Consider the following 27,700-nt stretch of genomic DNA (forward strand, 5'->3'; position numbering starts at 1 on the left):
TTCTCTCCCCAATCCGCCTCCGAGCGAACAATGGTGGGCCACGGCGAAGGCGCGGCGAACAACGGCTTCGGTCGGCGTTCCCTAAACCAGTGGGAGGCGGGACTTCTGCACATGGCGGACTACCCAACGCCGCCGAACTTCCGCGTGCCCGGAGGATGGCGTACGACGCGCGGTGGGGGGGGGGCATCCCGATCCCGCCGCTTCCTGTGGGAGGTGACAAGCTCGATGCCGCTTTCGACGATGTGCGGGTCACCCTCAGCGAGGAGCAGCGCGTGGAGGAGCGGTACCTCCCCGACAACTACGACGCCAGGAACGAGTTCTTCCGTCTCCGGCACGAACGGGAGCTCGCAGCGTACGACGGTCCTCTCCCACCTCCAGAACGTAACAATGCCGGCGGCCGCCTCCGCTGGTGGGGCGCGCCGGGCCGCACGCTCGCCGGTGTGCTCGTGCACATCGAGGCCGGCAACTCCCCGTCCCGGGGATGCCGCCGTCGCGCACCTGCGCCGTTTCCCCATCTAGAACGCCGGTTTTAAATTTTACTTTATGTTTCCATCTGGCCGAATTCAAATGCATAATGAATTTCTATATATGTATGAACTCGCCTATATATGTTAAATATTTTTAAATTTCACCTATGTTTGAATGAGTTTCGTCTTCTTTTGTCTGAATTCGCCGTTATTTGTCAAAAAAAATATCCATCCTGGGCTCGCCGCTAGGAAAATGGGTCTCCTCGGACCAAAAATTACATCCATCCGGCGCTAAATAGCGCCGACTTCGCCTGGGGAGCCCCAACGGTTGGAGATGCTCTTATTCCCTCATGGCGGTTATCAACCTGCTCTAAGAGCATCTCCGGTCGCGTCCCCCAAAGCGTCCCCCAAACCAATTTGGGGCGCGCCGGACCAAAAACGGTTCCAGCCCGCGTCCCCCAAAGCCGAACTTTGTCCGTGCACCCCGATACGGTGTCCGGCGTCCCGAGCCCATCCCCGCCCCACAGGGGACGCACCGGGGACGCCGGACACACCGAAAAGCGAGGCAGGGAGTGGCGGGGCCGACCCGTCAACGACACAATAAATTTTAACCTAACCGTCGCCTACCCCGCGACGGAAGTTATTGGCGCGCAGCGACGGTGCAGTTCCCACAGAGGCGCAACGACGCGTCTCGTCGCTCCTAGCTCTGCGTGCCGACGTTAATGAGCGCCACCGCTCCCCCGCCTCCCTCCGGCCTATAAAAAGGGCCGCCTCTCATCGTCCCTCTCACACACAAACCCTAGCGCCTCTCTCCCCAACCCTAACCGCCACCATCTCCAACAAGAGTCGACGCCATGTCCGGTACAGAGCGGAGGCCGAGCTCGCGCTGCCGTGGTCATGGTCGTGGTTGTGGCGGCAGCTGCACGCTCGACGTCGCACCTGCCACGCCGTCGTCTTCATCGTCGGAGATGGACGCGGAGCCGGCGTGCTTGTCCGAGATCGTTCTCGTCCTCAAGGGCGACCCACGCGGCATCCGAGAGGCCGCCGAACTCCTTCGCCGAGTACGTGCGTCGGCGACGACCGCCCGCGCACGATGCATCTGCGGGAGGCTTCGTGCGGCTACTACCGGTGGATCGTCGACGTGATATACGACGCGCGCGACAAGATGTACCTCCACATCGGCTGGGAGAAGTTCGCGCGTCATCACAGCCTCGAAGCCGGCTTCATCCTCTTGTTCTCCTACTTTGGCGACAGGGACATGAGCGTGAAGGTCTTCGACGAGACGCGCTGCCGCCGCGACTACCACGGCGACAGCACCGACGAGGAGGACGACTGATGATGAAGAGTGTTGTTTCTTCGCAGCGAATACGTGCACTGAAGTTTCTGGATGTTCGTCTCATCGGTAGAACGAATAAGGGCACCATCTCCCGCTGGATTTTCCAGTTTGGGTGACTGGGTGTGCCCTCGAGTGTTCTTTCTTAGCAGCGAACACAGGAAACCTTCGATGCACGGTCTAGTTAGGTTTAGTTTTTTTGCAAAATTTTATATTTGTGTCCACCATGGTTCAAACTATGTATTAGTTTGTGGAAAACCATGTTCCAAATTGTGTCTTCCTGTAAACCACGTTCCCAATTATGTATTAGTTTGTGAAAATTGAAATAAAAATGGCAAAAAAAATATTTTTAATGTTTGGGGGCGGCGTTTGGGGGACGCGGCTGGCGAACGATGTCCCCAAACGTGGCACGAACGAAACACATCCTCCAAACGCTTAATCCGGCGCGATTTGAGGGACGCGACTGAAGATACTCTAATAATTTTGTTGCCAAAGAAGGAAGGAGCGGATTCAATTTCCGACCCTAGCTAAGATTATTCCAGAAAATGATGGCTTGCAACCCCGCATGAACGAGCTCGTCTCGCACTCCCAAAGCGCTTCTACAAAGAAGCAAAGCATTCCACATTTTTTCTTGACCGAGAGAAAGTTTGCTAGAAGGCTCTACAAAACCAAAACTACCGCGTGCCCTTCACGTTAGCTTGACATCGAGAAGCCTTTTGACTCCGTGCGTTAGGATTATTTGCTTGAGCTCTTGCGAAGGCATGGCTTCCCGGCGATGATAACTCTGAGAGCCTCGGATCTGATGCGCTGAAACTACTCATCCGGCCCTGTCGTGTAGCCAGCTGCTCGTGCTCCGGCGATGCACACCTTCTAGCCGTGAGTGTGATGCCTGTAACTTAATCAGTATTCTGTGAACATGGTCATGAGTGCCAAATTTCTTTACTACTTCTCGTCATCCTCGGATCTGATGCACTGGAGAGCCAAGGGGTGTTCAAGCAGCGACAAGCATCTTGATCGGGAAGACAATATAGTAATCACAAGTAAGCAAGATCCAGGATCGGCAACAAAAGTAAAAAAACAGGCATGCAGGAATAATCAGACCACTTCACCAATGTACGATGAACATAATATTGACAGATGAAGCCGAGTTAGTTAGTTTACAAATGTTACCACAAGCATCCTGAAGCAGCAGCAAGACAGAACAGCTGCCGGCGAAATTGTGTAAAACAGAGACGGGGTGTAAAATGTAACTGTAAGCTTTGGACAAAAAACAAAGGGTCAGATTCCCAACAAGAGGCTGAGCGCAAAGGGGAACAACAACATGCACAAGAAAATAAATAGGCCACACTCCAGAATGCACAAGGTGGTATACAGCAGGGCTCAATTTCTCCTGGTAAAACCTTGGCCACTCTACAGACAATCATTTCACCAGGTAGGGTTTACCCTTCTCACCTCCTGAGTCCTGAGCATGCCACAACCTGTGGAACCCTTCCCTGTCCACTCCCACGAAGCTGAAGGGAAATGATTATATCGTGGTGGTGAACATTTTGGTTTGGGTTCCGTCTAATTTGCTCTGGCAAGGGTCCAGGTGACAGCGCTCAGGCGACTTTGGACATATCCCTGCTGGATCTGTTGTATTTCATGTGGCTCTGGACCAGATGGCCGGCAGCTTGTGCAGAGATGAGGGACAGCTCCCCAGCTAGGACCGCACCAGCCACCACCGTGGCAAGCAGCCTAGCATTCGATCCGGGGGATTCCCTGTTCGCGCCCTTGACGCCAAGTAGGTCCAAGCAAGCCGACTGTGAGGCCAGCTGCGTGCCTCCACCAACTGTGCCCACCTGCGTTTCGATCATCACAACACGCCCGTCAGTTTGTATATAAGTAGTTGGTGCATGTGAGGTAGTATATGATATTGATCCAATTATGTCCAAGTGGTCACTACAGGCGATGGACGCCTTCTTCGACAATAACAGACACAACCTAACAAGATTAAGCCACTAATAAGACAGATAACAGCTGATTTAACTATAGCTGGATGATTGCAAAAACAAGAGCAACAGCCGAAACGGAATCGTTTAGGAAAACCAGGTGATGTAGCTATAATAAATAATGGCATTGGCAGATACAAGAGTTTATTCTACGGGACATGTAAGCATCGCTGAACTTGCCGGTTTTGTTGGTCCAACCTCTACTTATATATACTTCTTAATACTTAATGAGAACAAAATCAGGCCAATATCTGAAAGCAGTACAGCACTATACAGTCTATACTAAAATTTCCGGTTTCCTTATACAATCAAACTGAGGATAATTTAATTTGCAAGCAAATATTCACCTATTTGTATTGAAATGCAAATGCCTATGACCGGATCAACAAAAATGCTAATAATACTCATTTGTCCGGTATTTGTTACAATTTCCTATTCTAAGGGGAGGATGCCATCAAATTGTTTGAATAATTTACAGTGCGGTCATGGTTTATAGTAACAAAATCATTGAGACGAGGATAACCGAACAAGTGATAAATGACATTCAGCGATCAGCATAAACTTTAGATTGCTGCACTAAGAATATGAAGAGCAAGATTCATCATAAAGGATAATGTTGTTTCATACCTCGATAGATGGCATAGTAACGGAGATGTGAAGGTCTCTGCCATCATTTGTAGCTTCCAACATGGTGATACACTGTGAGCTCTCCACGTTCTGTGCAGGATCCTGACCAGTGGCAATGAAGATAGCCGTTACAATGTTGCTTGCATGAGCATTGAAACCCCCAAGAGCTCCAGCAACTGCTGAGCCAGCAAGGTTCTTGATCACATTCAACTCCACGAGGGACTGAACGTTGGTCTTGAGAACTTTTCGGACAACTTCTTCTCTGATTACTGCCTCGCAAACCACGGACTTTCCACGCCCTTCAATCCAGTTCACAGCAGCCGATTTTTTGTCGGAACAAAAGTTGCCTGTTTTTTTAGGAAGTTTAGTTAAGCGATTGTATAGCACCATAGATATTAGAAAAAGGCAACTTTAAAAGGCTATCATTCATTTTCTCTGATACATACTTGTATATAAAAAATATAATTGTATTGATGATTAGGCATATCTTCTTTTAACTGCCAACACATCACTAAGGTCCTAAACTAGTTCAAGTACTGGAGGATTACATAAATCAATTGACACTTCAAAGGTTGGTACGTCGCTCCTTGCATGTACAGCGCAAAATCAGGAGACTCCTTTTACTCGTGTCGGTATGCCATGTCAAAGCGTGATTGTATATAATAGGAAAGAGGGATGAGGTGGCCTTGTCCAAAATTTCTTTTATGTGCATTTTCTATGTCCAAATTTCCTTTTGTGTGCATTCTCGTTCTCTCTTGAAAGCACTATGCATCAAGCGGTGGCAGCAAGGTGGCGGAATTGGACAAAAGGTAACCGCAACTACTACGAAAGGGAACAGCTGGAGTCAACATCAGCGTGGATCGAGTGATGACAATAACGGAATATCCAATAAAAATAACACCTAGGTTCATCTGTCTCTTTTCTAATGCATGACGTAGAAAAGAATTTAAATTTACAACGTAAACATCTATTTCATTAACTATGTAGACAAAGAATTGCATTACTAAATTAGGAGAATTATAGTCGTGCTATTATTCTCTAACGTATGTCATTTCATCCATCATTCTCACTAGGCATCAACTATCGAAGTTAGTAGAAGGCTCTCATAAGTCATAACTAGCCATCATCTATCAAATTCAATGGGACTACAATTTAATTCACAACAAAAAAGGAGCACATCAAGCTGACAGCTGAACTACAAGTCAACCTATAAAGGGAGAATAATAAAACTTGAGCGTATGAATTCGTGAGGTGTTAAGGATACCTGAGATGCTGACGACATCCATGTCAGGGAAGTCATCCTGCAGGTAGTCCAGCACGTTCTGGACGCCCTTGGAGACCATGTTCATCCCCATGGCATCCCCAGTGCTGCAGGTGAACCTCATGTACAGGTTCCTCCCAGCCATGGCGCACTTGACTCCTTGCAGCCTTGCAAATCTGCTTGATCTGCACAAACGTTTCCAAAAGAGCATGGTCACAAACTAAAGAACAGTACGTACGATCTATTTTTAGGTGAAAAAACATTGATGCGGCCACCAAATCATCCGACTAGGCAAGCATACAAGCAAACTTGGGTTAAAAAACATGGCTACTTTGATTGATGGGGATTGATTGCACAGAGACGTATAGTCGAACACAAGCCAGGCAGTGGCGTAATGCCATTTGCTGCGAGAGTGGAGCATGGGGCTGAAAGGGACAGACAATGGGGAAGTTTCAGTGTGTTGTTGTTACCTGTTGAAGACGACGTTGAGGGTGTCGAAGTTGGCCGGGTCCTCCAGGAATCCCTTGAGCTCGGCGGCGCGGCGGGCGGAGGGGAAGCGTGCGACGGGGGCGCGGGTCATCCCGTCGCGGTAGACGACGCTGGAGGCGCCGCCGGACTCGGCGATGGCCTTGCATCCGCGGTTGGTGCTGGCGATGAGGCAGCCCTCGGTGGTGGCCATGGGGACGTAGAGGCGTCGGCCGTCGAGGACGAGCGGGCCCGCGACGCCGACGGGCAGCTGCACGTAGCCCACGGGCATCTCGCAGCACTGGCCGAGGATGGACGCGTAGTCGAAGCCGTCGAGCGGGAGGCCGTCGATCTCCCTGCCGGTGATCCGGCGCAGCGCCTCGCGGCGGATCCCGGCGGCCCTGCGGCAGTCGCCGAGCCTGGTCTCGAGCACGTAGGAGGGGATCTTGCCCGCGACGACCCCCGCGACGATCTCCTCGTCCTCCTCCGGCATTTCTCCGGCGCGGCGCCGGCGCTCTGCAGCAGGGCGCACTGCTGGGGCGCGGGCGCGGGCTTTCTGGCCGGAGGCGATGAGGAAGTCCTCGTCCTCGTCGTCGCTGTTGGAGACGACGGACTGCACGAAGGCGATGCCGAAGAAGCTGAGGAGGTAGATGAGGGAGGCGACGAGGCCGCAGATGGCGAAGATCTCGGTGAGCCCCACGACGTGGAGCGGCGTGGAGGTGCGGATCTTCTCCGCCACCGGCGCATCAGGTAGGCGAGCGAGGCGGCGAAGAGCGCCGAGAAGATGAGGTTGGTGTGGCGGATCGGCAGCGGCAGCGCGTCCCCGGCCTGCACCCTCCCCTTCTCCCCGTGCCCCGGCCGCGCGGGGCGGCGTGGGGGGCGGGAACCCTGCGGCGAACCTCCACAGCCATATGGTTGGGGCGGCGCTGGGCTCGTCGGCGGTCGGGTCCGGGGAGCAGTCGTGCCGAGCCGGGGGTTTGCGCTTGGGGATTTGAGAGATGGATCGAGCCGGTCCGGTGCGGTTTTAATAGCCTCTGCCCCGTACTGGTGCCGTCCCAATGACACGCGTGGCCCTACTACGGTACTACCAGCCGCAGGTGGGCCCGCTGTCCCACCTGGCTTCGGGTGTCTTTTGTTTCCTTCTTCTGGCTCCCTGCAGCGTGGGCCGTTGGGTCTCCGAGTGTTCCGTTTCCTTCTTGCTTCTTCTAGCTTCTGCTTCTTCCTACCTGCCGTGTCCTATGTAAATAAGGCAATTCGAACATTAAAATGTTTCTTTTAATACAAAAATTAATTTGGTTTCCTGATGTATATGCTTCTACCATACAAAAAATATGTTTAAAATTATTAAAAAAATTAGTACATAATTTCCCACCAAATTTTGTCTTGTTTTACACGGGTCAAAAGACAAGTCGATTTTTTCACGGAAATATTTTGTGCTACGATGCATGTGAAGATGCACACATGAATGTTTTGTTTAAAAATTTTAGCCATTCAAAATGTATCAAAGATGTATTTTAAAATGATGGGAGCACCCAAGGGCCAAAACGTTACTCCTTCTTTTTATTTACTTGGATCTGCTCGTGGGTATTTCCGGTCCTCCCTGCTCTGTTTGGGCGAAGGTAACCCTAGCGGCCACACTTATTTAGTCTAAGCTAGCTATTTGTCCTTTCCTATTTCACCTCGTTAGCCAACATATGAATGAAAATTGCATAGAAACTGAATTTTTAACAGCTAGCGAAACAGCACTACCTAAGAAATCACATAATTCACATGCCATAGTACGGAACCAAAGTGCAAAAGGACATGGGTTTTGTACGGAATTGACAAATTAAGATAGGGTAAGATCACACATCGCGTTGGAGGATGGTCATTGGCTTCTTCCCAAAACAACTAGGGTTTGCTGGGCCCATGATGCTCAAGTCGGCCAACATGACTCGGTTATCCCCGTGTGAGCAATTTGGCTCGAGCCTCAATGAATTTTGATCGAGCATTGCTCTCTTGAACTTCAGGATCTCTCTTTTGGAGGTTAGTGAAACTAGCACATATGGCATCTTTCCCATAGCATCCATTCTCATCCCTCTTGGCATTTGTCTCCTCATTCTCGGCCATCAACTTCTTTAATGTCTTATGCAATGCAAGTGCCAATGCATCATGCTTGGCCTTGTGCCCCCTTGGCCGAGATGCACTGCCACCATGCCTTGGGCCACCTGTGCTTGTGACCATCCATTTTAACATAAATGGCCGATGATTCATTGCTACGCCCGTGCTTGAGAGCCTTTTTGTATGTACCATAATATAGTTCCCACTTGGGACACGCCTTGATCTCAATCCAGCAATGGCACAACGTGAAATTTTTGTTATCATATCGCTCCTAGAAGTAGTCCAAAGCTCGGGGCATCTATACATATGAAATCCATTAGATATACTCACATATGCAACATACATTAACACATTTGAAATTAATGACCAAGGTTTTACTATGTCTTGAACGCTGATGTGCTCACGGGCCGTCCTAGCACATGCTCGTATCTATGTACCGTAAGATTTGTTGCACTCCGCTTCGATAAATTCCCATTTATTTAAAATTGGGACTTGGTCTCGATCACTATGAATAATGCATGGAGAGAAATTCTACGCTCATAAAAGAACTTGGTAACCTTCCGTTAACATGTCTCCCCTTTTTCTTGGCATCGCAAATTGGATCTTCGCTAAGTGTCATCCAAGCCTCGCAAAGGCACTTGTCCTCCTTGACCGTGCATCCTCGTGTCCATCGGGCCTTTTTTGTGTTGCAACATCGACATTATCCATGATGGATCATCCATATTGACGACATTATCATCCGTAGCGGTGGCATTGTCCATAGAGTCACCATCTTGCCCAAACAACGGCTCCCCATCAATATTGAACTACTCTGTTAGTTCTGTTCGGTCCTAGATCTTCATCCATAGACTGGTGCAATTGTCATGTCGCCATGGCCTGATCGTCTCCATCATAGTACTCCTACATAATTGGACATCACCCGGTTCCACGAGATGGCGGAAATGAGTTGTTGCAAACATACGGCTGCTCGACGTCGCATGTCATTTGTTGAGAGGTTGCCAGTGCTACGAGAATCACCCGTGGCCTTTTGCTAGTCTCCTACTCTGAGTCATCGGAACACGAGTGCGGTTGAGGTCGATGGCAGGCGTTATCCAACAGTAATGGCTTGGAAGAGATCTCCGGCGACAATCATGAGCCGCCCGCAATCCCAAATACGTTCAAACAGTTTTGATCCGTTTGCGTCAAACCGATGAAGATACTATATCTGTAATCTGTAATCCGATCAAACCGGATCAGATTTTCCGGCACTAATCCGTGGGTTGCGTTGCGTTGCACACGTCGTTCCAAGGTGGGTGCCCATGGCGCTACGTGCTCAATCGATCCTTCGCTCGCACACGGTGTACCTATTTTCTTATAAAGCGGTGGATCGATCCGATGCTGGTTTGCGATCTTTGCGCTTCAGAGAGTGACGCGGAATACGCTACATGCATGCCACAAATCCAAGTTTGGACCTGTCACCTGGCCACCTGGCCAGTTTCTTCCAAGTTCCACAGCATGTTTTTTGTTTCCCTTCCGTTCGAGAAGAAGGGTCACCAGCTGCGTGTGACTTTCTTGGCTTTGGTGGACCGATTAAAGACCAATGTGTATGGAGCGCCAAACCAAAGCCTGATGCTAATATACTAGGCAGCTGCACTGCATATGTTGTGACTGCTAAATGACAGGGCCCGTACACAAGTAGACGTGCATACAGATGCTTGAGATAAAACTGCATGCATGATTTACTAGACTCTTTTTTAGATGATGATTTACTTTTTTTTTTAGCAACCACATATTTCATTAATCAAACATCAAGTTACATGAAACAACACATGTGGAAACTAAAAGACAAACCGGGATAAAATGATTATCCCGAATTTGCAGAGATAAAAACCTAAAAGATCGAGAAATACAAAACGATCTCTAGGATTTCCTGCAACAACCGTAGCAGCGGCCGCCGTCCAATTCCAACGCCGCCGAGACGAACGCACGAAGAGACGCCGAACCTCCACCATTGCAAGATCCAAAAAAGCACCATCGCCAACGAGGCTTTGTGAGTCGATGAACGATGCTCGCTACGCAAACAAAGCGGCAGACTCTGTAATCTGAATGCGCACCAAGCTGTTACATACGTAAATTTAATTATGTCGCGAGCAAGCCTATCACGAGAAGAAATCTGGCACCTAGAGTTCAACGGCGTCGTCTCGTCTTCTTTCTTGAAGAAGGGCGCTCGGCGACATCCATGGGGATTATATAAAGTTATAGTACTTCATTGCATGATCTCCTTAGCTCCAGCCGTTTTTCTTATTCTGTTTTCATGTTTACCTGAGCCATTTTCACTATGTTTTAGCTAATAGTCGATGGCAAATTATAAAATAAGCACCTCACAACATAGTTCAGCGACTGCAGATTAAGCCTAAATCCGAGCATGCATCTAGGGCAACAATGCCCAAAGGCAATCCACGGGCTCTGTCGCATACGGCTCAGACAAAAAAACCTTACGAGTTCAACGAGATGTGTTTTTTTATCCAGAAGTGTTCACCGGTATATGAGTTCCTAGGATTTGGATTGGTTAAATTGTGATGTTCGAACTCGAATCCAAAACCTTGAATTGTGAAGGCCGAACGATACCGAAGATAAACTGGAAGTGTGCTAATGTTTCTTAAACAAATCACCATTTGCTAGGACTGACTTGAGGGTTGTTGACGTGGTTTTGCTATTTTTGTAATTTGATTGCACCATGCATAATAATAACGCAAATAATAGATAAGTTAAGCTTCTTTTTTCCTTTTTTAGTTTTGTCAAGATAAGTTTCCGCGTTAATGATATACATCTATACTCAAATAGTAGATAAGATAGGCTTTTTATTTTCCTTTTTTAGTTTTGTCAAGATAAGTTCCCGGTTAATGATATACATCTATAATCAAATAGTAGATACGATAAGATTTTTGATTTCCTTTTTTAGTCTTGTCAAGAGAAATTCATGTTCTGTGGTATACATATATACTCAAATAGTAGATAAGATAAGCTCTTTTGTTTTCCTTTTTTAGTTTTGTCAAGATAAGTTTCCGGTTAATGATATACATCTATACTCGAAATAGTAGATAAGATAAGCTTTTGGTTTTCCTTTTTCAGTTTTGTTAAGAGAAATTCATGGTCAATGGTATATACATGTATATACTCAAATAGTAGATAAGATAAGCTTTTTGTTTTCCTTTTTTAGTTTTGTCAAGATAAGTTCCCGGTTAATGATATACATCTATACTCAAATAGTAGATAAGATAAGCTTTTTGTTTTCCTTTTTTAGTTTTGTCAAGATAAGTTCCCGGTTAATGAGATATACATCTATACTCAAATAGTATAATCAAATAGTAGATACAATAAGATTTTTGTTTTCCTTTTTCAGTTTTGTCAAGATAAGTTCCCAGTTAATGATATACATCTGTAATCAAATAGTAGATATGATAAGCTTTTTATTTCCTTTTTCAGTTTTGTCAGGACAAATTCGTGGTCAATGGTATGCATATATATACTGAAGTAGTAGATAAGATAAGCTTTTTTGATTCCTTTTTTAGTTTTTTCAAGATAAGTTCCCGGTTAATGATATACATCTATACTCAAATAGTAGATAAGATAAGATTTTTGTTTTCCTTTTCGAATTATTTCAAGATAAGTTCGCAGTTAATGATATACATAACATCTATAATCAAATAGTAGATACGATAAGATATTCTATTTCCTTTTTTAGTTTTATCAAGAGAAATTCTTGGTCAATGGTATACATATCTATACTATTATATTAAAGTTCGGGATGATGTGTCACTTTGATATTAAACATTGAAAAAATCATGACCGTTAAAACACCCTCAAACACACCCACCAAACACTAAAAGAATCATAGCCGCCAATCCACTTGTGCGTCCCTCCCATTTAAACGTGTGTGGCAACTTGAAAAGGAAGCACGTGTTAAGGAAGTATTGTGTACCACCAATCACGGTAATTTAAAGGATCGTGGAAAAGCAAAATGTTGCGATCTAAAAACTGTTGGAGATATGCCCAAGAGGCAATAATAAAAGTGTTTATTGTTATATCTTAGTGTTCATGATAAATGTTTACATTCCGTGCTATGATTGTATTAACCGGAAACATTAATACTTGTGTATTATGTAAACATAAAAGAGTCCCTAGTAAGCCTCTTGTTGAATTAGCTTAGTGATTAATAGATGATCATGGTTTCCTGATCATGAACATTGGATGTTGTTAATAACAAGGTTATGTCATTAGAAGAATGATATAATGGACACACACTCATAATAAGCTGATGTCTACGGGAGCTTCTATTCTTGTAGACAGTGTTGAGCCTCCAAGAGCAGAGGTTTGTAGAACAGCAGCAAGTTTCCCTTAAGTGGATACCCAAGGTTTATCGAACTCAGGGAGGAAGAGGTCAAAGATATCCCTCTCATGCAACCACTGCAACCACAAAGCAAGAAGTCTCTTGTGTCCCCAACACACCTAATAGGTGCACTAGTTCGGCGAAGAGATAGTGAAATACGGGTGGTATGAATAAGTAGTAGCAACGGCAACGACACCGGAAAAGTGCTTTGCCCAGGACAATAAACAAGCGGCGAGTAATGTAGCAGTAGTAACGCGGTAAAACAGGTAAACAAGCGACGATAGCAGTATTTAGGAACAAGGCCTAGGGATTAGACTTTCACTAGTGGACACTCTCAACATTGATCACATAACAGAATAGATAAATGCATACTCTACACTCTTGTTGGATGATGAACACATTGCGTAGGATTACACGAAACCTCAATGCCGGAGTTAACAAGCTCCACAATAATGCTCATATTTTAGTAACCTTTAGTGTAAGATAGATCAACAGACTAAACCAAGTACTAGCATAGCATGCACACTGTCACCTTCATGCATATGTAGGAGGAATAGATCACATCAATATTATCATAGCAATAGTTAACTTCGCAATCTACAAGAGATCATGATCATAGCATAAACCAAGTACTAACACGGTGCACGCATTCGTCACCTTTGCACACATGCGGGAGGAATAAACTACTTTAATAACAAATCACTAGAGTAGCACATAGATAAATTGTGATACAAACATGCTGCAATCATAAAGAGATATAAATAAGCACCTCACTATGCCATTCAACATTGAGTAAGTATTACGTGAAATATGGCCTAAGAGACCCACACGGTGCACACACTCGTCACCTTTACACACGTGGGACAAGGAGTCTCCGGAGATCACATAAGTAAAACTCACTTGACTAGCATAATGACATCTAGATTACAAGCATCATCATATGAATCTCAATCATGTAAGGCAGCTCATGAGATTATTGTATTGAAGCACATAGGAGAGAGATGAACCACATAGCTACGCGTACAGCCCCGAGCCTCGATGGAGAACTACTCCCTCCTCATGGGAGCAGCAGCGGTGATGAAGATGGCGGTGGAGATGGCAGCGGTGTCGATGGAGAAGCCTTCCGGGGGCACTTCCCCGCTCCGGCGGGGTGCCGGAACAGAGATCCTGTCCCCGGATCTTGGCTTCGCGATGGCGGCGGCTCACGGAAGGTTTCGTGGGTTTCGTCAATTGGTGTCGGGTTTTCGATCCGGGGGCTTCTTATAGGCGAAGAGGCGGCGCCGGGGGTCGAAGGGCTGGCCAAACCCTAGGGGGCGCGGGCCACCCCTAGGCCGCGCCAGGATATGGTGTGGTGGGCTCGTGCCCCCCTCCGGTCCCTCTCGTGTGTTCCGGATGCTTCCGGGATTCTAAGATCTTTGGCGTTGATTTCGTCCGATTCCGAGAATATTTCGTTACTAGGATTTCTGAAACCAAAAACAGCGAGAAAACAAGAACTGGCACTTCGGCATCTTGTTAATAGGTTAGTTCCGGAAAATGCACGAATATGACATAAAGTGTGCATAAAACATGTAGATAACATCAATAATGTGGCATGGAACACAAGAAATTATCGATACGTTGGAGACGTATCAGCATCCCCAAGCTTAGTTCCGCTCGTCCCGAGCGGGTAAAACGATAACAAAGATAATTTCTGGAGTGACATGCCATCATAAACTTGATCATACTATTTGTAAAGCATATGTAGTGAATGCAGCGATCAAAACAATGTATATGACATGGGTAAACAAGCTGAATCATATAGCAAAGACTTTTCATGAATAGCACTTCAAGACAAGCATCAATAAGTCTTGCATAAGAGTTAACTCATGAAGCAATAATTCAAAGTAAAGGCATTGAAGCAACACAAAGGAAGATGAAGTTTCAGCGGTTGCTTTCAACTTATAACATGTATATCTCATGGATAATTGTCAATGCAAAGCAATATAACAAGTGCAATATGCAAATATGTAAGAATCAATGCACAGTTCACACAAGTGTTTGCTTCTTGAGGTGGAGAGAAATAGGTGAACTGACTCAACAATAAAAGTAAAAGAATGGTCCTCATAGAGGGAAAGCATCGATTGCTATATTTGTGCTAGAGCTTTGATTTTGAAAACATAAAGAGAGCATAAAAGTAAAGTTTTGAGAGGTGTTTGTTGTTGTCAACGAATGGTAGCGGGTACTCTAACCCCTTGCCGGACAAACCTTCAAAGAGCGGCTCCCATTTTATTTTATTTTTGGATGGCACTCCTTCCAACCTTTCTTTCACAAACCATGGCTAACCGAATCCTCGGGTGCCCGCCAACAATCTCATACCATGAAGGAGTACCTTTTTATTTTAGTTTTATTATGATGACACTCCTCCCAACCTTTGCTTACACAAGCCATGGCTAACCGAATCCTTCGGGTGCCGTCCAACAATCACATACCATGGAGGAGTGTCTATTTTTAGTTTGTTAATTTGGGACTGGGAATCCCATTGCCGGCTCTTTTTGCAAAATTATTGGATAAGCGGATGAAGCCACTAGTCCATTGGTGAAAGTTGCCCAACAAGATTGAAAGATAAACACCACATACTTCCTCATGAGCTATAAAACATTGACACAAATAAGAGGTAATAAATTTTGAATTGTTTAAAGGTAGCACTCAAGCAATTTACTTTGGAATGGCGGAGAAATACCATGTAGTAGGTAGGTATGGTGGACACAAATGGCATAGTGTTGGCTCAAGTATTTGGATGCATGAGAAGTATTCCCTCTCGATACAAGGTTTAGGCTAGCAAGGTTGTTTGAGGCAAACATAAGGATGAACTAGTACAGACAAAACTCACATAAAAGACATATTACAAGTATTATAAGACTATACATCGTCTTCCTTGTTGTTCAAACACCTTACTAGAAATTATCTAGACCTTAGAGAGACCAATTATGCAAACCAAATTTTAGCATGCTCTATGTATTTCTTCACTAATGGGTGCAAAGTATATGATGCAAGAGCTTAAACATGAGCACAACAATTGCCAAGTATCACATTACCCAAAACATTTATAGCAATTACTACATGTATCATTTTCCAATTCCAACCATATAACAATTTAACGAAGAGGAAACTTGGAGCGTGTCTCTCTCCCACACAAGCATGATGTAATCCAATTTATTCAAACACAAACAAAAACAAAAGCACACAGACGCTCCAAGTAAAGTACATAAGATGTGGCCGAATAAAAATATAGTTTCGGGGAGGAACCCGATAATGTTGTCGATGAAGAAGGGGATGCCTTGGGCATCCCCAAGCTCAGACGCTTGAGTCTTCTTGATATATGCAGGGATGAACCACCGGGGCATCCCCAAGCTTAGACTTTTCACTCTTCTTGATCGTAGTATATCATTCTCCTCTCTTGATCCTTGAAAACTTCCTCCACACCAAACTCGAAACAACTCATTAGAGGGTTAATGCATAATAAAAATTCACATGTTCAGAGGTGACACAATCATTCTTAACACTTCTGGACATTGCATAAAGCTACTGGACATTAATGGATCAAAGAAATTCATCCAACATAGCAAAAGAGGCAATGCGAAATAAAAGGCAGAATCTGTCAAAACAGAACAGTCCGTAAAGATGGATTTTATTAGGCCACCAGACTTGCTCAAATGAAAATGCTCAAATTGAATGAAAGTTGCGTACATATCTGAGGATCACTCACGTAAATTGGCATAATTTTCTGAGTTACCTACAGAGAATTAGACCCAGATTCGTGACAGCAAAGAAATCTGTTTCTCGCGCAGTAATCCAAATCTAGTACTTACTTTACTATCAAAGACTTTACTTGGCACAACAAAACACAAAACTAAGATAAGGAGAGGTTGCTACAGTAGTAAACAACTTCCAAGACACAAATATAAAACAAAGTACTGTAGCAAAATAACACATGGGTTATCTCCCAAGAAGTTCTTTCTTTTTAGCCATTAAGATGGGCTCAGCAGTTTTAATGATGCACTCGCAAGAAATAGTATTTGAAGCAAAAGAGAGCATCAAGAGACAAATACAAAACACATTTAAGTCTAACATGCTTCCTATGCATGGGAATCTTGTAAATAAACAAGTTCATGAAGAGCAAAGTAACAAGCATAGGAAGATAAAACAAGTGTAGCATCAAAAATTTCAGCACATAGAGAGGCATTTTAGTAACATGAAAATTTCTACAACCATATTTTCCTCTCTCATAATAACTTTCAGTAGCATCATGAGCAAACTCAACAATATAACTATCACATAAAGCATTCTTATCATGAGTCTCATGCATAAAATTATTACTCTCCACATAAGCATAATCCATTTTATTAGTTGTAGTGGGAGCAAATTCAACAAAGTAGCTATCATTATTATTCTCATCAAGTGTAGGAGGCATAGTATAATCACAACAAAATTTACTCTCAGCAGTAAGTGGCACAAAAAGACCACTATCATTATCATCATCGAAATAGGAGGCAAAGTATCATCAAAGAAAATTTTCTCCTCAATGCTTGGGGGACTAAAAATATCATGAAAACCAGACTTCCCCAAGCTTAGAACTTTCTATATTATTGTCAACAATGGTGTTCAAAGCGTTCATACTAATATTACTACCGACATGCAAAGAAGATTTCATAGGTTTTTTAATTTTCGCATCAAACAATCCATGTTTTAAATCAGGAAATAGAATAAGAAGCTCACTCTTGTACATTATGCCAAACTAGTGTAAACAAGAAACAACAAGATGCAATTGCAGGATCTAAAGGAAATAGCTTTGAGCACACACACGACGGCGCCGGAAAAATACTTTACCTGAGACCGTAGTATGAGAGCCTTTTTACCTTTCCTCCCCGGCAACGGCGCCAGAAAAAGTGCTTGATGTCTACGGGAGCTTCTATTCTTGTAGACAGAGTTGGGCCTCCAAGAGCAGAGGTTTGTAGAACAGCAGCAAGTTTCCCTTAAGTGGATACCCAAGGTTTATCGAACTCAGGGAGGAAGAGGTCAAAGATATCCCTCTCATGCAACCCTGCAACCACAAAGCAAGAAGTCTCTTGTGTCCCCAACACACCTAATAGGTGCACTAGTTCGGCGAAGAGATAGTGAAATACGGGTGGTATGAATAAGTAGTAGCAACGGCAACGACACCGTAAAAGTGCTTTGCCCAGGACGATAAACAAGCAGACAGTAATGTAGCAGAGTAACGCATAAGAAACAGGTAAACAAGCAAGCGATAGCGATATTTAGGAACAAGGCCTAGGGATTAGACTTTCACTAGTGGACACTCTCAACATTGATCACATAACAGAATAGATAAATGCATACTCTACACTCTTGTTGGATGATGAACACATTGCGTAGGATTACACGAACCCTCAATGCCGGAGTTAACAAGCTCCACAATAATGCTCATATTTTAGTAACCTTTAGTGTAAGATAGATCAACGGACTAAACCAAGTACTAGCATAGCATGCACACTCGTCACCTTCATGCATATGTAGGAGGAATAGATCACATCAATATTATCATAGCAATAGTTAACCTCGCAATCTACAAGAGATCATGATCATAGCATAAACCAAGTACTAACACGGTGCACGCACTGTCACCTTTGCACACATGCAGGAGGAATAAACTACTTTAATAACAAATCACTAGAGTAGCACATAGATAAATTGTGATACAAACATGCTGCAATCATAAAGAGATATAAATAAGCACCTCACTATGCCATTCAACATTGAGTAAGTATTCTCGTGAAATATGGCCTAAGAGACCCACACGGTGCACACACTGTCACCTTTACACACGTGGGACAAGGAGTCTCCGGAGATCACATAAGTAAAACTCACTTGACTAGCATAATGACATCTAGATTACAAGCATCATCATATGAATCTCAATCATGTAAGGCAGCTCATGAGATTATTGTATTGAAGCACATAGGAGAGAGATGAACCACATAGCTACCGAGTGCAGCCCGAGCCTCGATGGAGAACTACTCCCTCCTCATGGGAGCAGCAGCGGTGATGAAGATGGCGGTGGAGATGGCAGCGGTGTCGATGGAGAAGCCTTCCGGGGCACTTCCCCGCTCCGGCAGGGTGCCGGAACAGAGATCCTGTCCCCGGATCTTGGCTTCGCGATGGCGGCGGCTCTGGAAGGTTTCGTGGGTTTCGTCAATTGGTGTCGGGTTTTCTGATCCAGGGGCTTCTTATAGGCGAAGAGGCGGCGCCAGGGGGTCGAAGGGCTGGCCAAACCCTAGGGGGGCGCGGGCCCCCCCTAGGCCGCGCCAGGGTATGGTGTGGTGGGCCTGTGCCCCCCCTCTGGTCCCTCTCGTGTGTTCTGGATGCTTCCGGGATTCTAAGATCTTTGGCGTTGATTTCGTCCGATTCGAGAATATTTCGTTACTAGGATTTACTGAAACCAAAAACAGCAGAAAACAAGAACTGGCACTTCGGCATCTTGTTAATAGGTTAGTTCCAGAAAATGCACGAATATGACATAAAGTGTGCATAAAACATGTAGATAACATCAATAATGTGGCATGGAACACAAGAAATTATCGATACGTTGGAGACGTATCATAAGCATAGTATAAGATCATGTCATTGAGTTCATCTTGCTATAAGCTTTTGATACATAGTAACCTAATCCTTCCACCATGAGATCATGTAAATCACTTACACCTGATGGTTACTTTGATTACATCAAACGCCACTTCGTAAATGGGTGGTTATAAAGATGGGATTAAGTATTCGAAAAGTATGAGTTGAAGCGCATGGATCAAGAGTGGGATTTGTCCATCCTGATGACGGATAGATATGCTCTGGGCCCTCTCGGTGGAATGTCATCTAATTTGCTTGCAAGCATGTGACAAGGTCACAAGGGATGATATACCGCGGTACGAGTAAAGAGAACTTATCGGTAAAGAGGTTGAACTAGGTATAGAGATACCGATGATCGAGCCTCGGATAAGTAAAGTATCGTGTGATAAAGGGAATCGGTATCATATGTTAATGGTTCATTCGATCACTAAGTTATCGTTGAATATGTGGGAGACATTATGGATCTCCAGGTCCCACTATTGGTTATAGATCGGAGAGGAGTCTCGATCATGTCCGCATAGTTCACGAACCGTAGGGTGACACACTTAAGGTTCGATGTCGTATAGTCGATATGGAATATGAGTTGGAGATCGAATATTTTTTCAGAGTCTCGGATGGGATCCAGGACATCACGAGGAGGTCCGGAATGGTCCGGACAATTTTTCGATATAAGATTCATATAAGGAAAGTCATTTTCCGAGGTTCGAAAAAGTTCGGGAATTTTCCGGTGGAAGACCGAAGGGTTTCTAGAAGGTTCCGGAGGGGCCACTGGTGGGCCCACGACCCCAGGAGGGGCCAGATGAGCCGAGGGGGTGTAGCCCAGCCCTAATGGGCCAGGCGCACCATGCCTCAAGGCCCAGGTCGGCCAAAACCCCCTAGGGTTTGGGGAAACCCTAAAAGGGGAAGACTTGGGGGGCCTTCTCTGTTTGTGCACCGACCCTAAGGTTTGGAGGAGGGGCCAAGGCAGCCTTGGCCGACCCTCCCCCTATATAAATAGGGGAGGGGGCAGGGGCGCAGCCCTACCCTTCCCTCCAACCCTAGTCATGACCTCTCTCCCTCCTTCTTCTTCATGCACAGGCTTGGCGAAGCCCTGCAGTAATTTCTCCTCCACCACCACCACCACGCTGTCGTGCTGCTGGGATTCCAATGAGATCTACCACCTCCGCTGCCCGCTGGAAGGGGGAGAGGAAGGATGTCATCGACACCATACGTGTGACCGAGTACGGAAGTGCTGCCGGATTGCAGCACCGGAACGATCGTCTACATCAACCACGAGATATGATCTCGTTAAGGCTTTGAATCTTCGAGGGTTAGTCTCTCTTCTTTCTCGTTGCTCTTATCTCATAGATTAGATCTTGGCTTTTCCATAGATTGGATCTTGGTTTTATTCGTCTTTGTGGTAGAAATTTTTTGTTTTCTATGCGATGAACCCTAAAGTGGTATCAGAGCCGTGTCTATGCGTAGATCTATTGCACGAGTAGAACACAATGGTTTTGTGGGTGTTGATGCTTTTGTTGTCGCTTGCTTTTCGTGTACTTTGCATCTTGCGGGATGTGGGATGAAGCAGCCTGGGCTAACCTTACATGACCGCGTTCATGAGACTTGCTCCTGTTGCGGTCAGAAACCCACCGACGGGCAGCGACTGGCAACACCGTAGAGCCGGGAACAACTCAGGGCTGCGGCTGGCCCTAGTCCCTCAGAGCGACGGCCTGCAAAGCCTTCTGGTCACAAGTCCGATGCTGTCGCAAGGGCGTGCCACCTGACCTATACCTGGTCAGGAAGGTGTTGGATGATGCCTCGCTTAGTTTCCTGCATGGCATACACGTAAACATTAAATACGAGACTCGATCGGCTCTCGAGTTATCTCGTGAATCGGCTCAAAGAGCCGATCCACCCATGATTCGTACAAGGTGTCCGAATATATGGTGGTCCTGCTTGATCAAGATAAAGCTAATGCGATCTACGACGATTTAGGGTTTTCACCGCATAATCGGATCATCCTACTCACGATCGGGCCTCGCGCTCGCGTACGGTGATCGTAAGCCGATCCTAGACAGGGCCTAAAAACCAACACGAGGTTGATCCCCGGAACATCCTGTCTAGGGCTAGCAAACTACACCCTACACGCCGCTGGATCCTCCAACCCTTTGTAAGGCCTAACTAATGCGGATATTAAACTAATCCTTGAAGAACAAGGAGCAACCGTAACGGATCGGATCTACTAAACAATGATCAAGCGGGGTGCCGCCCCTACACCTAAGATAGGTGTAAGGGCGGCTAGATGCATAAGGGTTGCACTACGACGAGCATATGATACGAAGAACAATGCTAACCCTAACACATCTAAGATAACTACGTTGCTCGCCATCAAAAAGGCTTCAGCACGAGCAACGCATGAACAACGTAAGAAGCTTGTGCTGCCTAGATCGCAAGATGCGATCTAGGCAGCATGGTGCTTACCAGGAGAAACCCTCGAGACGAAGGAGTTGGCGATGCGCCGAGATTGGTTTGTGTTGAACGTTGGTTGTTTATTTCATAAACCCTAGATACATATTTATAGTCCAGGGGACTTTCTAATTCAGGTGTGCACCTAACCGTGCACGGGTAAAACTCTAACTCCTAACCGACACGTAATCTAATATGTTACAGATACAAGGGCAAACTAGCCCAAACTTTGCATATAAGGCCGATTCACGTATTTCTTCCGTATATAATCTTCAAGCCCATCTTGATCGCGGCCCACCTCTGATCCGGTCAAATTCTGGTGATAACACATGCCCCCCTGGTTTTGGAAATGACATTTCCAAAATCATTACGCTTTCTTTCGTCGGGTCATGTCGTGGCAGAGCAGAACTGCCGCAGAATCTTCCATCATTTCGCCTCGCCTCCTTGGCTTCTCTGCACGAATTGATAATTTCGGCATCACGTCCTCGAGAACCGTCATGGCATTAAATCTCCAATACTCCCCCTTTATTTATCTGTGCCGAACGGTTCGCCACTTCAACCCTTTGCTCTGTTCTATCCACCAACGCCCAAAAAACTCTCTTCCCCTGTAGCAATGTCTTCCTCTTCCTCTTCCCCCTCAGGCCTCCCCCTCCAATCCTCGCCGAAAAGCAAGAATGAAGACGACCTTTACTCCGGGGCGAACCCCATCTCCTCCGACAAGGAGGAGAAAGAAGGAGAAGTAGAGAAGACAGGGGCCTCCCCCTCCGCCAGGCTCCCGCCGAAGAAGCGCTCCCGCATGTGGGCGGACAACGAGGATGAGGATGATGACGAGGAAGGAGAAGAGGAGGAGGAGGAGGATGATTCCTCCTCTTCCGCTGGGTACCCGCCGACGAAGCGCTTCCACGCTTGGGCGGACAGCGAGGATGATGATGATGACGAGGAAGAAGAAGCTTCGGCCGAGGGCTGGGGCAGCAGCGACGAGGAAGCCTCCGGGGGTAGCGCCGGCGGCAACTCCGATGCCGACGATGATGCTAGAGAGGATTAGCAATGTAGGATTAGCAATCCCTGAGCAATCGGCTCTCCTTTTGTTCTTCTTTTCTTCTTTGAGCAATCGGCTCTTCATTGTAAGAAATCCCAATATTAATGAAGAATTTCCCTTAACTTGATTCTGCCGATTTCTTTCCGTACTGATTTGGCCGATTGTTAATTCGATCACCGCTCAATAAGCCGATGGCAACGCACCGGTAACCTGCGAACCTTGCTCAAATTTAGACCACCAAACTTCCAACCGAACAGGTCCAATCCGCAGTCACCGAGCATAGTGTTGGATTTCAACGGCAAAACCCCTGAAATAATGCCTGGCCTTATCATTAACCTCAGGTTTTCAGACATTTTCCTGCCAGACCCTTCTCTTCCAAATCCCCTTTGCTTTCAGGGGCTCTCTGAGACCACTGCTAACTCAACCCAGAGGCCGGAGATGATACTTCGCGGGACGAGGCTCCTGCTCCGTTTTTCCCGCAGCAACTATTCCTCAAAAGGCCGAGATGCGAGCCGGCCGATTTCAACAAAATCAGCTCCCTATAGCAAAGGGTCCTTCGGGACAAGCTGCCCCCGAGCCTCGGTCAAGGCGAGAAAGGTAGTGAGTCAGCCAAATGTGCCGCCATTGGCCTCAAGTCATAACGCGAGCCGGCCGATTTCAACAACATCGGCTCCCCGGAGCGAGAAGAACCTTCGGGGGTGAGCTGCCCCCGAGCTTCTTCAGTCCACTTCCTGCGCCTTGCAGGTCAGATCGGGTCCTTTCCTTTGGCGGATCTGATGCAATCCATCCTTAACCTGATCTGCACGTCCATGCTGCTCTTGGCATTGGTCAGGGTCATGATCCCTCAAACCGCCCCAGCTGATATTGCGGACTCGAGTACTTGCAAGAAGGCATTCCATTGAGTCTCTGCTTATAACAGTTGTACCTCTGAAGTCGATGGCCACGCATCGGCTTTCTATCCTTAAGTCGATGTCTGCGCATCGGCTGTGCTTAAAATTTTTGTTACGGCCGATTTATGTATCGGTCCCCATACTTCAATACCCATCATCAAAGGATATCTTGGGCTGCTGGGTATTTGAAAGACGCTTCTACTGCATATCCTCGTGTTTTATCCACCTGGGTGCCCCCCGAGCCGATTCTTTCAAGGGACTTGATGGTATCGGCTCTTCAGGTATTCCCTGTTGGATCAAATGTTGAACCCAGGCAGAATGGATGGTGAGGATAATTTTGGCCGATTGCTGGAATCGGCCTCCACGTTGCTTGTTCGATGAAGGTTTTGTAATGTTCCTCCATACACCCTTGGGGCCGATCTCCTGGATCGGCATCGCCACGTTTGTCCATAGACGCCGCGTTCGCTACACGGTCGGGCCCGTGGATAAGACCAACCTAGTCCCATCCTGTGTCACGTTGATGCGCTCGCAGTCGTCGAAATTGGGTGCCTCGTGTAATCCTGGAGCACCAAACTCCGTTGGAAGGACGAGCACCATGTTTGTGCCAGCCGATGTCTCATCATCGGCTTTCCTTGCTTGGGGCGCCACTCTTTTCTTTGTGGCCGACCTTCTTCGTCTAGGGTTCGCTGAATTTTGGCGGCCGGATCGGGCCGTGCCTTCCTCAACGTGTGCGGTATAACCTTTCGGCTTCCTCCAACCCACGCGGACGCTGAACCCTTCGCTTGCGGGAACGGCCGAGCCCATCGGGGCACCACCTTGGCCGATGATACTTGTCTTCTTCATCATCGTCCTCTAGTTCCTCGAGATCTTCCACCCGAGCGGACTCGAGCATGCTTGTTCCGAGGCGGGAGAGGCCCTAGACGTTTGAACACAGACACGTTAGCTGCATCCTTCTTCTTCTGTTTGCATTCCGGGCAATTGCCGATTGTAGGCAATCGGCTCATTCCTGAATCCCAGCAGTGTCTGAAGAAGGGGCAGTCCCAGTGCCTATCCACGTCGTCTTGCTCCCTCGACTTTTCCCTGGCGTGGCGCTCATATCGCTCCTCGTCGCGATCATGCCGACGACGTCTCCTGTCGTCCCTAGCCAGACGATCCTTTTCATCATCGTCGTTGTATCGTCGGCGTTGGTCATGCCGACTCACATACTTGTTGAGGAGGTGATCGAGAGAGAGGTCGCCGATATCTTATGTTCTTCACTTCTCCCTCCGTGACGTAGCGCTTGCCGTCGTGGCGGAGCCGATCGCGTGGAGCGGCTTCCTCTCGTGTCTTTGCTATGAGAGCATCCGCCCTCATCTCCGTCCTTACCGAGTGGTGCCCAGGTCCCACCATGTTGATATTGCACGAGAAATCTGGCTGGCACCCTCCATGGTAAGTACACTCCACCATGTTAACGGCGGGGAAGGGGTGTGTGTCGACCTTCATGGCGTGTCGGTTGAAGATTAGCCGCCCTTTTTCTATCGCCATTTGGATCTGCTGACGCCACACCCTGCAGTCGTTAGTGGTGTGGGTGAACGTGTTATGCCACTTGCAGTATGGCTTTCCGTTCAGCTCCTGCACCGTGGGGATCTTGTGGCCTTCGGGTACCTTTAGCTGCTTCTTGATACGTCTCCAACGTATCGATAATTTCTTGTGTTCCATGCCACATTATTGATGTTATCTACATGTTTTATGCACACTTTATGTCATATTCGTGCATTTTCTGGAACTAACCTATTAACAAGATGCCGAAGTGCCGGTTCTCGTTTTACTGCCGTTTTTGGTTTCGTAAATCCTAGTAACGAAATATTCTCGGAATCGGGACGAAATCAACGCCCAGGTTCCTATTTTACCCGGAAGCATCCAGAACACACGAGAACCGCCAGAGAAGAGGGGCAGGGCCACCAGACCATACCCCGGCGCGGCCAAGGGGGGGGGGCGCCCCCCTAGGGTGTGGGCCCCCCTTCGACCTTCCTGCGCCGCCTCTCCGCCTATAAAAAGCCCCTGGATCAGAAAACCCGAGGGCGTTCGACGAAAACCACGAAAACCTTCCAGAGCCGCCGCCATCGCGAAGCCAAGATCTGGGGGACAGGAGTCTCTGTTCCGGCACCCTGCCGGAGCGGGGAAGTGCCCCCGGAAGGCTTCTCCATCGACACCGCTGCCATCTCCACCGCCATCTTCATCACCGCTGTTGCTCCCATGAGGAGGGAGTAGTTCTCCATCGAGGCTCGGGGCTGCATGCGGTAGCTATGTGGTTCATCTCTCTCCTATGTGTTTCAATACAATAATCTCATGAGCTGCCTTACATGATTGAGATTCATATGATGATGCTTGTAATCTAGATGTCATTATGCTAGTCAAGTGAGTTTTACTTATGTGATCTCCGGAGACTCCTCGTCCCACGTGTGTAAAGGTGACAGATGTGTGCACCGTGTGGGTCTCTTAGGCCATATTTCACAGAATACTTACTCATTGAATGGCATAGTGAGGTGCTTATTTATATCTCTTTATGATTGCAGCATGTTGTATCACAATTTATCTATGTGCTACTCTAGTGATTTGTTATTAAAGTAGTTTATTCCTCCTGCATGTGTGCAAAGGTGACGATGCGTGCACCGTGTTAGTACTTGGTTTATGCTATGATTATGATCTCTTGTAGATTATGAAGTTAACTATTGCTATGATAATATTGATGTGATCTATTCCTCCTACATATGCATGAAGGTGACGAGTGTGCATGCTATGCTAGTACTTGGTTTAGTACTGTTGATCTATCTTACACTTAAGGTTACTAAAACATGAGCATTATTGTGGAGCTTGTTAACTCCGGCATTGAGGGTTCGTGTAATCCTACGCAATGTGTTCATCATCCAACAAAAGTGTAGAGTATGCATTTATACGTTGCGTTATGTGATCAATGTTGAGAGTGTCCGATGAGTGAAAGTCTATTCCCTAGGCCTTGTTCCTAAATACTGCTGAGTTACTACTCGCTTGTTTACTACTGTCTGCGTTACTACTCGCTTGTTTACTGTCTCGGCGCGAGCACTTTTACTGCCGTTGCTACTACTTATTCATACCACTCGTATTTCACTATCTCTTCGCCGAACTAGTGCACCTATTAGGTGTGTTGGGGACACAAGAGACTTCTTGCTTTGTGGTTGCGGGGTTGCATGAGAGGGATATCTTTGACCTCTTCCTCCCTGAGTTCGATAAACCTTGGGTATCCACTTAAGGGAAACTTGCTGATGTTCTACAAACCTCTGCTCTTGGAGGCCCAACACTGTCTACAAGAATAGAAGCTCCAGTAGACATCACTTCTCCATGAGTAAGAGGTCGAAAATCTGCTCAGCTTTGGTCACGTCGAAGTCGAACCCTTTTGGAGGACCTTGTGGCTTAACCCACTTACAGGACACGGGGCTTGCCGCCCGAGCCCATTCAGCCACTCGCTACCTCTTGATCTCCCGCAGCACCTTCATCCTCGTTCGCCTCGACCGGGACCACCGCACGCTTGAATTTGTCTCGGTAAACATCCGGGTGGCGCTGTTCATATGCTGACGGCTCTCGCACCATGTGCGCCAATGAAGGGTAGTCCGCTTGGGAGGCCACGTCCTTGATCGATGATGAGAGACCCACCACCGCCAACTCGATCGCTTCTTTTTCACTTACGTGAACCGAATAGCATCGGTTCCTAATGGTCCCGAAGCGCCGGATGTATTCCGACACTGTTTCCCCGCGCTTCGTCGTACTCGTGCTAGATCGGCAATACCAGCCTCGGAAGCCTCGCGAGTGATACTCGTATGTGGAACTGCTCTTCCAACTGCTTCCAAGTCCGGATTGAGTTCGGTGGCAGCGATGTGTACCACCCGAAAGCCGATCCTGTGAGGGACTGTGCAAAGAACCTCACACGCAGCTCGTCTGATGCTAAGATCGTGCCCAGTTGTGCCAAATATCGGCTCACATGCTCGATGGAGCTGGAACCATCTGATCCACTAAACTTTGTAAAGTCAAGGAGCCGATATTTGG

At 46.8% G+C, this 27,700-nt stretch overlaps 1 pseudogene; it reads right to left on the minus strand.

The window, feature by feature from the left end:
• Positions 1–2,897: 2,897 nt before the first annotated feature.
• On the minus strand, positions 2,898–6,903 carry LOC124654938 (annotated as a pseudogene).
• Between the last annotated feature and the right edge of the window lie 20,797 nt (positions 6,904–27,700).

Source organism: Lolium rigidum, chromosome 5 (assembly GCF_022539505.1).
Source record: "Lolium rigidum isolate FL_2022 chromosome 5, APGP_CSIRO_Lrig_0.1, whole genome shotgun sequence".
In the NCBI taxonomy this organism is placed as follows: Eukaryota; Viridiplantae; Streptophyta; class Magnoliopsida; order Poales; family Poaceae; genus Lolium; species Lolium rigidum.